The sequence below is a fragment of the Sebastes fasciatus genome, chromosome 8 (genome assembly GCF_043250625.1).
Source record: "Sebastes fasciatus isolate fSebFas1 chromosome 8, fSebFas1.pri, whole genome shotgun sequence".
Taxonomy (NCBI): Eukaryota; Metazoa; Chordata; class Actinopteri; order Perciformes; family Sebastidae; genus Sebastes; species Sebastes fasciatus.
The window spans coordinates 28,830,727-28,845,289 of record NC_133802.1 but is presented as its reverse complement, the minus strand read 5'-3'; the positions used below and the strand labels follow the sequence as shown (position 1 = coordinate 28,845,289).

The 14,563-nt window shown below is 38.4% G+C and overlaps 1 protein-coding gene across 2 annotated transcripts in view; it reads right to left on the bottom strand.

The window, feature by feature from the left end:
- The window catches only part of LOC141773122 (IQ motif and SEC7 domain-containing protein 1-like), a 152,752-nt gene that overhangs the window by 109,936 nt on the left and 28,253 nt on the right, over positions 1-14,563 (bottom strand). The window lies entirely within an intron of this gene.

Here is a 14,563-nt window from a genome sequence, read left to right as displayed (position 1 = left end):
TAAATGCCACCGTTGAGTCATTAGCTCTTAAACTGGCTTCCAGATGGGTTGTATCAGAGCAGCATGGGGGATGAGGGGGGAGAGAGGGATGAAGGTGGGGGAGGAGAAAAAGAGAGATGTGATGTGATGGTGTTGTGGGGAGAAGGTGGATGAGAGAGAAGGAGCGACTGGAGAGGCTGCTTCACCTTCACACCTGTTTCGTGTGTGTTTGAGTGGGAGGAGGAGGAGAGGGGGTGGGGGGGTTACAGCATATTACATGTTATAACAGCACTATGGGGGAGGAAGGGTGGGTGGGTGGGGGGGTTGAGCGGGTGAGGCTTCACGTGACACCAAAATGCACTCAGAGCAAATTTGACCAACTTCATGTCAAAATTTTGACTTGATTTTGACAAAACAATCTCAACTCAAGATCCACTTACTAGCTTTTTCCAGAGCTTTAAACAGTATCACATGGTCTTCACAAGCTCATGTCAACAAGAAAAGCTTCAGCAGTAAGTGGACCTTGAGTTTGGATTGTCAAGTGTGAACTTTTGTGGTTAATTTAACATTTTATACTTTTTATATTTCCCAGATTATAATAAGCTAAATGACACAATTTAGGAGCCAAACATTGATAAGTTTGGATGGAATATTTTTCAGGATTTCCTTTTAAAAGTTAATAAACCCTACTGGTCATAATGTACTGTAGGCCTGATGTGCAGTATCCACTTAAAACTTCACTGACAAAGACACTGACCCCAGTTTAACTTTATTTACAGAGGTGGAAAATACCAATAATATCACAGAAACTACTATAAGAAATACTATAATAATTGTTGTATTTAATTGTTGTATTTTTTGTTGTATTTAATATTTGTATTGTTTTATTTGATGTTTGTATTAATTGTTGTATTTAATTGTATAAATTTTTGCAATAATTGTTGAATTTAATTGTTTTATTAATAGTTGTATTTAATTGATATATTTAATTGTTGTCTTTAATTGTTGTATTAATTGTTTTATTAACTGTTATTTTCAATTATTGTATTAATTGTTTTATTTAATTGTTGAATTTATTGTTGTATTAACTGTTGTATTTAATTGTTGTATTTAATTTTTCTATTCATTGTTGTATTTAATTGTTTTATTAATTGTTGTATATAATTGTTTTGTTAATTGGTGTAATAATTGTTTTATTTAATTGTTGAATTTATTGTTGTATTAACTGTTGTATTTAATTGTTGTATTTAATTTTTCTATTCATTGTTGTATTTAATTGTTTTATTAATTGTTGTATTAATTGTTTTATTTAATTGTTGAATTTATTGTTGTATTAACTGTTGTATTTAATTGTTGTATTTAATTTTTCTATTCATTGTTGTATTTAATTGTTGTAATAATTGTTGTATTTAATTGATATGTTTAATTGTTGTCTTTAATTGTTGTATTAATTGTTGTATTGATTGTTATTTTTAATTATCGTATTAACTGTTTTATTTAATTGTCGTATTCATTTCTAAAAGGGTAAACTTTTATGTTTAATCTAACAATTTATATATATTTTTATATATCCCAGAATATAATAAGCTAAATTACACAATTTAGGAGCCAAATGTTGATTAGCTCGGATGGAATATTGTTCAGGATTTACTTTCAATAGTTAATAAACCCTACTGGTCATAATGTACTGTACAACAAATACACTGACCCGAGTTTAAGTTTATTTACAGAAGTGGAAAATACCAATAAAATCACAGAAACTACTGTACTAAATATTATAATAATTAGTGTATATATTGATGATAATCTGTAGCAAATTCAGTGTATCAATAAATCAAGTTTTCTTGCATTACCTCACTATTCTTCCTCTCATAAATAAGATTACGGTTGCAATTTAGGATAATTTTTCCTCATGATTTAATCTGCAAACTATCTCCTCAAATAATGGATGCATCTTTTGGTCTATAAAATGTCACGGAAATTATGAAAAAATCCAAAGATGATGTCTTCAAATGTCCAAAAGCTAAAAATAATCAGTTTAATTTACCATTAAGGCAAAGAAAAGCAACAAATACTCACTTTTAATAAGCTGGAACTAGAGCATGTTTGTTGATTACCTAATTGATTAATCAATTAATTGTTTCAGCTCTGTTAATATTTTATGTATATTAGGATGTAAACAATGTATATTGTCATCTGTAGCAATAAATCAGGTATTGCATGACCTCCTTTTAATCACTACAATATATTTATATACCCATCTCTGTGATTTTTGCCTTCAGTATATGTTATTTAAATCTTGCACAAATAAAGGAATACAACATCTGTATTTTTGGTCACTATGGTATAATTTGGATGAAACATCTGGGCAGACAAGGTGAAAACATTAGTGTGGTTTAACATGGCACGCGCGTCAGATTCGCTCTCAGTGCGTTTTGGGGGTCACCGACCTCCCTGCTGGTGGATGTGGTCTGGGGGAGGCTACCAGGGCAGTGTGGTGGGTGGAGGCAGAGCGGGGGGACAGTGGGTGAGGCTGGGTGTTGAGGAGGGGGGGACTCTGGCCCTTACCTTGCCTGCTCGTGGTGCTTGGCGGGGGGCAGGGCGCAGGGAGGCTTGGGCAGGCGGAGGCGCGCGGGACAGCAGTACTGATGGTAGGTGGCGTGGCTGTTAGGAGGTAGGCTGGAGGAGTAGAGAGAGGAGGAGGAGGAGGAAGAGGTGGAGGAAGGAGTGGTGATGCTAGTAGGGTTGTTGGAGGAACGACAAGAGGTGTTGGTAGTAGAACAGGTGGAGGAATAAGACCTGACAGAAAGAGATGGAGAGAGAGATAGAAAGATAGAGAGGTGGGGAGAGGGAGAAAGAGAAAAAAGAGAGAAAAATAAAGTCAAGAGAGAAACAGAGAAAGGTAGACAACAACAACAACAAGAACAACAACAGACAGGCACACATAAACAAACACCATTAGCACAGTTAGCATTACAGCACACTATCAGCAATAGCTTAGCACACAGTATTAATAGCAGCAAACAAGTATGGCTAGTAGTGTTAAAGCAGAAAGCACACTTAAATCTATCAGCATTAGCTTAGCACACAATAAATAACAGCAGCATAGCAATTAGCACACACTAAAAATCATAGACGTATATATATATAGACGCCGCATTGACTCCTGGATCATACGTCAACGTGGGCGCCATATTGGACAGGGCAAGACTGGCCCGTAACCTTATACATGTGAACGGGGGAGCTGCCGTTTTTCTGGATAAAAAGCACTAAAACGTCTACATTTCTCAACCGATTTCAATAAATTGTTTTATATTCAAACATTTATGATCTACGAGGAGTAACGTTAAATTAACGTACATTTTTTTTTTTTTTTCTTTTCCCAAAGATTTCGGTGAAAAACTGTTAAATACATTAACGTCACTGCTTCCGGTTCATGGATCACCAGTATTTCCTTCAAAATGGTGTGATTCAATCAATTATTAGGTAATTATTAAAAACTAGTTCTATCATAACACATTTTCCTTTAAGCATTTTTCCCATTATCAACTGTTCCAATTAACGTTACATCTTTACAAAACGGTTGCTTCTGTAACGTCAGATAAGAGCTTGCTAACGTTCAGCATTGTAAGCTAATCGATATAAGTTAATGTTAGCTTATTGATGTTCATATCTAACATGATATCGTGTTTAAAACAATAAAATTGATTGCATGTCTTGGTTAACAATTATGCTATTAGATTATATTATTTTTTATAATTTCTTTATTAATATAATAATAATTATCACCATTATGTCAATAAATTCAGATCATAACTAATATTATAATAATATTTATTGTTACCATTATTTATTTATGTACTACTATTTGCCTGTTATTCTGATTGCTCTTATTAGGAAGTGCATAATAGTAATTGCAGTAGCAGTATTTGGAGTATTCTATAGATTGAAATCATGGTCGCTAAAACGGATGTTTCATTTTACATTATATTATATTATATTATACAGGGACCTCTCTACAAGTATTAACCTTAAACAAGGAAAATAAGCCATTCCTTTGATATTCCTTTAGATAAATTCATTTTTAATTTTTTAATTTTATCTAAGTAACTGGAGACAAAACTTTATTTTTCTACTCCACCTATATCATAAACACTTTAATATAATAACGACTCATCGAAACCGGTTGAGAAATGTAGATGTTATAGTGCTTTTTATCCAGAAAAACGGCAGCTCCCCTGTTCACTTGTATAGGGTTACAGGCCAGTCTTGCCCTGTCCAATATGGCGCCCACGTTGACGTATCGCCGCAACGGGCTGAAGCGTCCAATGCGGCGTCTACGTATATATGTCTATACTAAAAATCTTAGCTTATGGTTACCATATCTTACCATGTTAGCATTACCTTAGCACACACTATAAATGGCAGCATACAGCAGTTAGTATAAAGTCTTAACTTGTCATACCAGCATACAACATTAACATACAATCACAAGTGTTAGCTCAGCAGTTAGAACACAGCTCATGGGTAACACACAGTCAATGTCGGCCGTTAGCACTAGCAGTCAGCATCACAGCAGTACATGTATAGTGTACAGTGAGTCAGGAGAGGGAGGATGATGCACAGATATAGATAGTTTACTGTATTTTCAGAGGGACAGATGAAGGCCAGTCGTATCCTGCTCGCTAACCATGATTAGCTGTTTGGCTATTTAGCTTATTCCTTGCTAAGTCTTCCACTCATGTTAGGTTATAGTGACCGGACGTCCTGGTTTGTCCGGGACTGTCCCGGTTTCAAGCTGGGTGTCCCGAGTCCCGACAAATACCTGTAAAACACTAAAATGTCCCGGTTTTCAACAGTCACTACCAAATTGTCCCAGTTTTCACCACAATTAAATAATAACGATATTATACTTGTTTGCAGCGCTTACATAGACGTTTATCATGTTCTGCCACTCAATATTACCTAACCCAATATAAAAACATTAAAAATGCACCACGCGTCTGAATTAAATGGTGCCTTCAAATGAAACTCGTGTTTACAACATGGGAAGTCATGTACACGACATGCTTGGCGTTCAAGTGGTTAAATCGTGAAGAACAACGCTGCTAAGCAACGGCAATATTAACGTTACTGTCGGCGTCTAGAAGCCACAGAGGCTAACAATTTAGCAAACTAGCAAGCAGGTAACATAATGCAGTAAATGCAAAGGAATAATGAGGGCGGAAAAAGATGAGGTCGTTGGGAATATTTTCCTCAGACATATTATAAAATTACTAAGAAAAACAATATCCGACAATATAATAATAATAACAATAAAATTGCAATATATTAACTTATTATTCACCAAAAAATGAACTTCCATGGCCTCCGCCATTTCTGACAACGTCAACAAACACGTCACAACTCGTGAACTCGGAGCTTTCAGAAACGGTCCACTTACGGGGTTGTGAATACGACAGGAGGGGGCGTTTACATGGACTCATCTCGTAAACACGGTAAACATGACCCCATTTGAAGGCACCATGATTTGTCTGTATGTGTGTCAATCAATGTGTCGTTGTCAAGGCTGTTGCTATGACTCTTGCTGCTCATTGTGACAGAATCTGTCAGTACACGGTAACGGTTAGCTGTCATGTGTTCTGCACACACTGTATTTTCAGTCACTGTGGAAACGCTGATACAAAAGATCATATTAAGGCCAGATAGCAATAGACATTAGCGTGCCTATGGTGCATGCATAAGCACACACATGTGCATGCATAAGCGCATACAGGGTCCCGGTTTGGAGGTTTGAAAATATAGTCACCCTATGTTAGGTTACAGTTTAAACAAACGTTGCTATCCTCCACCCTTGAACCTGAGACCTTGCAGCTAAAGGATGGTCTGGCTAACCGCTCGCTGAACCCTGCCACCAGGCAAATTACCAATCTGTCACGGAGCAGCTGTGTGAGGAGCCATGTCACATGTCTCCTTGAACAGACCTCACTGTAATAAAGCTGAAGGTTATGATGTGATGTGAACCACATTCATCCTCGGTGTCACCATGAGGAGTGAAGTGCCAGCGGTTGGTTAAAATGACAACCATGGTGTTGAAAATTGTTGTTATTCTACCAGAACTACTTTATGTGTACAATGTCTTTGATTACAGCTGCTCATTTATATTGATTAAAAGAAAGGATTCAATATTGACAAATTGTAAAATAATTTTATGTCACTTATCATATTACAAACTAAAACAAAATTGCTTGTTTGCCAGCCAGTAAGACTGTTATCTATGGCAAGCCGTTTAACATTTAATAACTAGACAGGAGATTCATTAGAGATATATGCAACGTCATTTTGTCTGGTCAAAACTCCAATTCAAGATATCCATCATTTTATTTTGACTAGGCAAAACTCTAATTTTAGATATCCGTAATTACATTTTGACTAGTACTGTACGATTCAAACTACTTTTGCCATTCATGTGAATGGGGTTTGTCATTACAGATATCCACAATTCAGTTGCAGATATCTGCAATGTGAATTACGGATATCCGCAACTGAATTATGACTAGTCGTAATTCCAGTTTCAGATATCTAAAATTTAATTTTGACTAGTCAGAATGTCATTGTAGATATCTTGAACTGGAGTTACGGATAGTCAAAATGTAATTACAGATATCTTAAATTGGAGTTTTGATGTTGCAGATATCTGAAACTATCCAAGTTAGCAAAAGCTTCTATCAATCTATCAACGATCTGGCATTTAAAAATAGTTGTTTTAAGAGTAACTGCTGCTAGCTTAAAGCTGCAGTAAAGTAGGCAAGATTGGAGCAAATGTCATTTAAAAAGTTATTTTTGTAAAGCTTCGCTATATCCTGAGACAGGTAATCTGGAAAAAATCATGTTCCTATGTGTCCTCGGGTGCTCCTAACGGCATCTGCAAGATTTCCCAGACCGGAGGAAAACAACCAATGTCAGCCATGTTGAGATCTGTTGAGGAAATACCAAGCACTGCCCACCAACCGGAGCACAGCCAATAGGAACGCTCTCTCTCTCTCTGAAATGACCTGTGATTGGTCAAAGTCTCCCGTCACGGGCTGGATCTTTTAAAGCCTGAAAACAGAGCCATGAGGAGGAGCAGAAGTCTAGTTTTCTCTCAGAATACTTTAATTACAATATGCTGAAAGGTTCTTAGTGTATTTCTTCCCAATGATGCCAAAAACTTGTTGCCTACTGAAGCTTTAAAGGTACGGCAGACTAAACTAACTTCCGTTTTGTATACTTTATTTGTTTGTGTAGGAGCTGGAGTAGATTTAACATGGATGTTCTGTTTCCCTGTGTGGTTATCGGAATAAACAGAGGCCAACCATAAAGAGATCCTGGGATCACGGCGTCTTTACTATCCGACCAACACAACGCAGAAGTCCACCGGTTGCACTCATACAGGTTTAACAGCTGCCATCTGTAACGTTTGTCTCCCAACATGCTGGAAGTTATAGCTGCAATGGCGCCGAGACCCCGGTGCGGTACGCTGCAGATGAGCCTGAGGAGCTGCACCCACGCTCCACCAAGCTGAGACCTTACTCCTCACATTAAATCCCACTCGTTGTGATGTGACAGTTTGCTGGTCCGCTACAAGGCTGCACACTCACTGTCACTGTGTATAGCTGCAGGCGTGATGTATGCCACGCTGCCTGAATGCACACTGTGATACAGTGCTGGATGTACAGTGTAAATCCAGGCTGCTATACACAGACTGTAACCTCTGTGCTGCTGGTATGAGCTTATATAACGTCTCTGCACTCAACTCCTCTACATTTATCCTACATGGTGGATGAAATAATCCTGATGTTGTTGTTTTTTTGTTCAGGTAGTGTTAGCATTTGGCTAAATGCATTTAGAAAAAATCACAAATGTGCCTTTCTTAACCCTCTGAGATCCGCGGGATCGAGGGCGATCCCGACCAACTTTACTGTCTTTCAGAGACTGTAGCAGGTTCAGTTTTAGAGATAGAGTGAAGATACAGATATACATATGAAACTAAAAAACCTAAGGAATCCATCGGTACCAACCATGTCACACTAGCTCGTCGGGAAGGAGGCTAAATTTTGAGTCTCCCCTTTACAGACATGCCCACTTTATGATAATCACATGCAGTTTTTTGCATGCAGTATAAATGTGTTATTTTCCCCTACTCTAAAATAGTGTTTGAATATTTCTGCATACTGGGGTCCCTAAACAGTCTTGTAATTACATAAATTGGGTATCACTGTAAAGCCGAGACTCTTGTTGATCCAATGAGCTCAACTGTATTCATGTGTGATGATGTTAGTCCCCAAAGTAGCCATATCATTGTAGTGAGACCATTTTTTGAAACTTGACCTCACTGTATAAAATGACCTGTGGTGACCTCTAGGATAATCCCAGCCTCATTAAAACTTTACAGCCACAAACTAGAGACCTAGAGCATTCAGAGGATGGATGGCTTTCCTAGGTAGATTGACAATAAGGGGTTTCTGAGCAGTTTCCTGAACAGAAGTGATCACCATCCAATTGCCGCAAAATGCAATTCTTGCAGAAATCTCCAAATGTCAAAAGTTTTTGATCCCAAATCACAGCATGGCTTTTTCTATGGTGTTCCTCAAGGTCTTGGTGTCTTAATGTGGTATTATGGAGGGACTATTAATCATTTTGATCAATTCTCAAGTGGTAAAAAATGGTTTAATTTAGCACCAAATCCGTGTAACAAATGGTATCAACCCAAAAATTGCTGCAACAACTTATGAGACATAATAGAGCATGGGAATGGACATCATATACTTCTATCATAATGTTCTACACCCTCATACACTTTCACTATTTATCGTAATTAATGAATGAATGAATAAATGTTCTTTTCTGATTAATTGACTAGAACAGCTTGACACACAGTGCTGAGCTGCATCTCAAATTAATCTTCAGGTTCAAGATGATGTACACCACTTCTATGTGACATCTACTGCTGACCTGCTATCTCCCCCTAAAGACCCCCTGTACCTCCCTAAAAAAGACAAAAATGGTTCTCAATGTGTGGGTCTCAGAGGGAAATGAAATCTGCCTTTTGTTTTTGCTCTTCTTCCTCTTTCTCTCTTAACTGAAAACGTAACCACTTAGAACGCAGAAAAAGTCGGAAAACAGTAAAAATATGAGTCTCCATGTTTATGTCCCTGACTTTTCTCGAGGGACAGAGTGTCAGGCTACATGGTGGGTTTACGAGCATTTTACACAAGAATCAACTATATATCTAATGAAAATATATGAAAATATCACATATATAAACATCTAGTAGTGTACTGTTTAGCTGTAAAATGAGAAAGTTTGTGACCCGGCAGCCATGATGAGAACAGTTGAGAATATACCAAGCACCGCCCACCAGCAGGAGCACAGCCAATAGGAACGCTCTCTCTCTGTAATGACCTGTGATTGGTCAAAGTCTCCCGAGACTTTCTAAAGCCTGAAAACAGAGCCATGAGGAGGTGCAGAAGTCTAGTTTTCTCTCAGAGCACTTGAATTACAATATGCTGAAATGTTATTATGGAATTTTTGCCCAAAATGATGCCAAAAATATACTGCCTACTGCCCATTTTAATATACAGGTGAGAATCCCAAACCAAGAAGAAACAAACAGCAAAGAAATCTCTATTTTAAAAAGAAGTGGTAACATATTTTCTGACCTAAAAGCAGGTCCTGACCCAAAAAAAGGTCGGGAACTTCTGCATTAAGGGGAACATCTCTCTCTCTCCTCTCCCATCCCTCTCTCTCTCCCTCCCCCGTCTCTCTATCCAGGCAGTGTAGCAGTTGTATTAGTATGGAGTGAGCGAGCTGCTACCACTGCAGAGCAGGCTGGAGCCATTCATTACCATACTGCTCCCATACTGCAGAGGGCGAGAGACACAGATACATACACACAGAGAGAGAGAGAGAGAAACTAGTGCTGCAGAATGTGACACAGGTCACACTGCCATCATCAGTTATTTTTAGATCGATAATCCATACATCACTGTCAAATTAAGTGCCACCTCGGTCTAATTACTCTAAACATCAGGGTGGACGCAATCGGTCACCTCAGTTTCACACCTTTCACACCTTTCACTCATGACTACCGCTCATGTTTTTTTAAGTTAATGTCAAGCCTCTCGGTGTTATGAAGAGAGAGGGGCTTCCTCTTTACAGGTGCCAACAGATGGGCGTTCAAAACGCAGGAAGTGATAAATAAACTACAGTCGATGACAGATATACACAAACATTTAGGAAATCCTTGTTTACTATCTTAACTACAATGAGATGAGAAGATATCCGTTTTTCTTTGTGTGCATGCAAGATCACGTTTCGCCTTGCTCGGCACACAGACTGGTAGAAAAGAAGTAAAAACATGTAGAAATACAACCTGAGACATCATGGTGGTTTAAAGGCGGTTTAAAGGTGGATTGGTAGCTAACAGGAATCAATATTTAAATGAAACAGTGTCAGAGTTGTTGGAAAGTCCGTCTTTTCTGTTTTGACGGAGCTAGGCTAGCAGTTTCCCCCTGCTTCCAGTCTTTGTGCTAAGCTAGGCTAATCTAATATCTGTACTGAATCTGAATCTGGGTGTAATATCAAGCAGGGTAAAGTATTACCATCAAAATATACTTAAAGTACCAAAAGTAAAAGTACTCATTTTATATGATACTTGGGTGCTGATTCAATATGTATTGTGATCTTTAAGTATTGCGATTCGATATTGTGATTAATGTTAACTTTTTTTTCAACACTACATGGGAAAAAGTTGAATCATACACTTCTAGGGACTTTTATTTTGGAAAATACCTAAATTAATACATTAAAAATGTTTGATTTTCAGCATGTATGTAGTCAGAGATGTCCTGAAGTCAAATATACTGTATCAGGATCATTGTAAGGAATTATTTATTAAATTTTTTCCAGCAACCCAAAAATCAAAGAATAAAGACATTTCCCTCACAAATTAGGAGTATTTTCTTTTTAATTTATAAGGGACATACGGAAGGGTTATGACGTCACGTTACTCAGACTAAAACAATAAAAGCGATAACTTCCTTCTACCTCCGCATAGACTAGCAAATAGCAAATATATAGATTCTGGCATTAAAACATCGATTTCAAAATCGTAAAAAAAATAAAAAAAAAATTGCGATACATAGGTGAATCTATTTCTTTCCCACCCTTAGTAAACACGGTGTTGCCAAATCAACCAGGACTGAAATCTGCCACTTTTAAGTCAAACTGAAATTTAAATTCTCCCTTTTTGTGTCAGGACGCATCCTCTACAAGGATACCACAGCTGTCGAACATTTGTCAGAGAACGTTTTTGAACATACACACAACAGTTGACTGACAACTAAGAGCCGATGTTCTACTGACTTCACAGGTTTATTGTTTAACCCTCCAACACTGTGTTTCTCCAACACATGGTGTTAGCTATCAGCCATTAGAGATGAGACGGATGAATAGAGGCAGTGTGCTGCTTTAACAGCTGTTATGTAAGCTACAACATCATTTAATAATTATGCTCAGTGTGTGTGTGTGTGTGTGTGTGTGTGTACAATCACAGTGTGCAATTTCAAAATGCCAAAGGGCTTATGTAAGCATGGAAGAGGGTACTCCAGGTGTGTGTGGATGTGTGTGAACTGAGAGCAGAGTCAATAGCAACTTGGTGACATAAAGTATTCTGTTACTATTACGTGTTGTGGTAACTTTGTTTACTGTATTACAGGTGACAGTATCAGCTGATCTGTCTGATGTCCCCTCTCTAGACACTTTCTGTTTTACCCACAGACCTTATTTCAGGCATCTAACTAAAAACCCAAACCGACTTCCAGACGAGGGAACCGGAAGTGCTAAAATGCTAACTCATTTCCGGGTTTTAGGACTCATTCCTGTAGCACTCTATAGGGGTTTATCATTCAATATACTGTGACTTATTGCGATACTGTAAGCAGAAATTGCAACTTTTTCGGTCTTCCTGTTTCCCTTTTTGAATGATGAATACGGACTAACGTTGCCTGCGTGTGTGGAGAGTTATTTCCTCTCACGCAGGCGCAGAACGTCCGTGCTAACTGGCTGTCGGCTGTAGTCTTTGCGGTGTGTTTGAGTGCAACTTTCTGGACAAGATAAATGTGACGTGAGGCGACGCAACTGGTGCTTGTTCTTTGAAGTCGGGTTGGTGTGTCAGGGCCTTTACATGTAAACTATTAATTAAAAATCAATACAGTGTTTTTGAAAATCGATACGATCTTACGTTCCTAGTGATTAAGTCAGGCGATGAAGGTATTAACCTTTTTCCATATTGTATGACAACACCAGACGTAGTTTGATATGGCTGCAAGAAATGCATCACTTACTCAAAATTTAGCCGGACATAATTGGTATCATCGGAAAGTTTTGTATCTCCACAAAATTATAAATAAAGTTCAGCTGATTTTGAACAAAGGTTTGGGACAAAAAATAAATAGTGACGTTGGCACTGATGGGTCCAGCAAAGTTTAAAAATAAACAGTATAAATCACAAAAACATGAGTGATATATGCTGCAAAATATCATTTTAAATCTACTGAGATTTACTGAAGCTTTTTCTATAATTAGATTAAATACAGCTTAAAAAAAAGGATGAAAGCCCAGATGCATAAAGAGACAGACTCGTCCCTTCATTACCCATCATGCCTCCTGCCTGTCCTCGGCTCGGCCCTGTCAGCCCGGCTCTGTCAGATTACAGGCCGCTCTAATCTGATTACAATCTCATTAGATCATCTAACGTCCGCCTTTCGTTTAGTCGCTGCCACATGCCAGCCAGCCTGTCATAACACATCACACACGCACGCACGCACGCACGCACGCACGCACGCACGCACGCACGCACGTGTCACTGCCTCTGTCTGTTAAACTCATCAACATTTGAAGGGTTTTAATTAAAAGAAACACCACACATACATTTAGGAGGAATCATTATGTCTTCGCATTCAAGCCAATTTTCCACATCCGGTTGTGTGTCAGATATTCAACTGCAAGATTATCTCAAATTTCAAATCATTCAGTTTCGTCATGTAATCTAATTTAGCCGTGACCTTTGAACCTTGTATGAAAATACAAGGAAGATGTATAAAATGAAAGCAAAGAGAAAATCTTTGATTTTTGAGAAGTGAACTTTAGTTGTTTTTTGATTTTGTTGGCAAAGTCTTCAGGTTTTATGGAGCCAGTTATTATGCTATCCCGGGTCCACACTACACCAGAATCAAGCTGATTTGGGGCCTGATTCCTCCTGACGATTGTCAACAAAGTCCTGATTTTTTGATGGTTCTAAAGATTATCTTTCCAGATGTTCCTGTGGTGTGAGGTATGTTAAGAGTGTTTTTTCATCCCCCGATCGGCTCAGAAGTCCATCCTTGCCGTACCGATTTTAAACCATGAATATTAAAAATGTTCAATATTTATGATGGGATATCCCTTTTGTGTGTGAGGACAGCCGATGACGCAGTCGTGTGGGAATGAACGATAGCCAATAGAGAACCAAGCTGATGCCCATGATGCCAAAATGGCTCGACTTCAGAATGGAAAAGTACCCGAATCTTCCGGCAATCTTCCGCATCCATTGGGCCCACGGAGCAGGCGCAGTAGGCCCAACGGACACGGAAGTTGTAGTATCGCCGTTTGGCCACTACGAAAATTTGCATCAATGACCGGCGCTCTTCCTTGGGGCTTGGGCCGCAGCTAATGCATGAGCTAATGCTAAACGTGAAGTATAAAGTCGTGGTAAGATGGAGTTCAGAAATGGAGGACCAACTTGTTGATTTGTGGCAACAACACAAGTGTTTATTCTCCATGACTTCATCCATCCATCCTTCATGAATTATCAGTACAAAGTACCGTCGTCCCCCATGTTTGTTCACACTTGTTTATACTAAAGTCACATTCGATCGCCACCGATTTTGCGAGATTTCCATTTAGTGGGGACTCTTGTTGTTTATGAATGAATCTGTTAGTGTGTGGTGTTTTGGCCAAATCGTTGCTCTCCACACACAAAACTGTTAAATCTAACAGAACATGTCGTTACTTGTGGGCTCTCTCACATTTTACACATCTGGTAAGATTTGAAACATCTTTTAGTGTGGGGGGCCAGCCTTTAGAAACTTATTTATTTCATATCTATTTAGGTCAACTCATTCATTTGCATTTCAGCCATTTTATTTGGTGCTCCCGACATTACAACGGGCCTAAAGTTTGATGGCTGAATTCACTGAGTATGTCTCGGTCAGATTTCCTCAATAATGTGTCCCTCTGATCAGTTTCTATATAAATATATTTGTACAAATTCAATACAGAGAGGTACAAGCAAATCATCAATAGCATTATTTCATTATTTCTGACTGAATATGTATGTATGCTGCACTGAGTGAGTTCACATGAGAGTATATAAATACTTCATTTATCTCTGGAGGCTACTGTAGTGCTGCAGTAGATTTCTAAATGATTTGGACATCATAACTATTGTTCCGCGGTCAGCTAACAGCCTCTGAGAGGTGTGAAAGTCTTCCTGACAGGCTCT